Consider the following 1,770-nt stretch of genomic DNA (forward strand, 5'->3'; position numbering starts at 1 on the left):
GCGGCCGGCCCCGGGGCACCCTACCCTCTCGGGCGCACCGACCCCACGCGTTTCGTCTCGGTCGGCGTCCGGGGTTCCGAGACACCCTTATGTATCTGTGTGACAGACGGAGTGGCACACCGTCTGCGGCGGGACAGGGCCGCCGACCGCGATGGAAGTCGAGTGAGGCGGCTTCCGGGGTCCAAGACCCTACAGACAGACGGAGTGGCGACCCGTCTGCGGCGGGCCAGGGCCGCCGACCGCGATGGAAGTCGAGTGGGGCGGCTTCCAGGGTCCAAGACCCTACAGACAGACGGAGTGGCGACCCGTCTGCGGCGGGCCAGGGCCGCCGACCGCGATGGAAGTCGAGTGGGGCGGCTTCCAGGGTCCAAGACCCTACAGACAGACGGAGTGGTGACCCGTCTGCGGCGGGACAGGGCCGCCGACCGTTACGGAAGTCGAGGGGGACGGCTTCCAGGGTCCAAGACCCTATCTGTGTGACAGACGAAGGTGCATCGTCTGGGGCGGGACAGGGCCGCCGACCGCTATGGAAGTCGAGTCGGGTGGCTCGTGCACTTCCAGGGTCCAAGACCCTCTCTTCGTGACCGACGAAGGTGCTCTGTCTGGGGCGGTACGGGGCCGCCGACCGCTATGGAAGTCGAGTCGGGTGGCTCGTGCACTTCCAGGGTCCAAGACCAACGCGTTTGACCGACGAAGGTGCCCCGTCCCCGGGCACGGACGGGGACGGGCCCGGCCTCCGGGCCGCCGTGGAAGTCGAGTCGGGTGGCTCTCGCACTTCCAGGGTCCTCGACCCTATCTGTCTGACCGACGAAGGCGCTTCGTCTCGGGCGGGCCAGGGCCGCCAGCCGCTATGGAAGCCGAGTCGGGTGGCTCGTGCGCTTCCAGGGTCCACGACCCTGCCTTCGTGACCGACGAAGGCGCTCTGTCTGGGGCGGTACAGAGCCGGGCCCCGTCCAGCAGGGGACGGTGGCCCGAACAGGTGCCATCGGGTATATAGGGAAGAGCACCTCGCTGACTCTCCAAGGTGATAGGCTACCGGATCCCAGGACCTCTCGAGCCCAGCGAGAGGCCTCTCGAGCGGACACAAATGCCTCGAAAAAGTCCCTCTGCACTGAGGTAGTGACGATTCTTATTACGAATGGTAAATCATCCAAGGAAGGGACGAACCCGGCTGGCCTCGGCCGTTAAACGAGCCGGCTTCGTTCGGCCGCTAAACGAACCGGCGTCGTTCGGCCGCAAAACGAACCGGCGTCGGCCGCTAAACGAAACCCCGGGCGGGACAGGGCCGCCCACGTCTCAGCCTTAATGACCCGTTACGGGGTGACGCCCGGATACGCTTTGTGTGTCATGGCCCTGAGATTCTGGAAATCGAACTGCGCCTGGGGCAGGCCTCCGCCCGGCCGACGTTAGCGCGTCGGCCGCCATGGGCGGTCGGTTCCTCCCCGACCCGGCGCTCTCGCCTCCAGGGGGGCTCTCCGGAGCCCGCCCGACCCTTTCCGCGGGAGACTCAGACGGTCCGTCAGACGCGAAGGTCCGCCACCGGCGGCCGGCGAGGGCCTCGGCGACCGAGGGCGGAGACGCCCCCGGCCCGTCGCGGCCACCCGGCCCCGCGAAACGCACCTTTCCTCGGTTACGGCCCACCCGGCCGCCCCTCAGCCTACGAGAGGGGAGAGCCACACGAGAGTGGCCCCGGTCCCACTCCCCCCGGGGGGTGGAAACCGGGACCCGCGCCGCGTGAACCCCGGGTCAGAGCGAGGCTCTCCTACGGCT

Source organism: Paramisgurnus dabryanus, unplaced genomic scaffold (genome assembly GCF_030506205.2).
Source record: "Paramisgurnus dabryanus unplaced genomic scaffold, PD_genome_1.1 h2tg000237l_1_41543__unordered_in_group15, whole genome shotgun sequence".
In the NCBI taxonomy this organism is placed as follows: Eukaryota; Metazoa; Chordata; class Actinopteri; order Cypriniformes; family Cobitidae; genus Paramisgurnus; species Paramisgurnus dabryanus.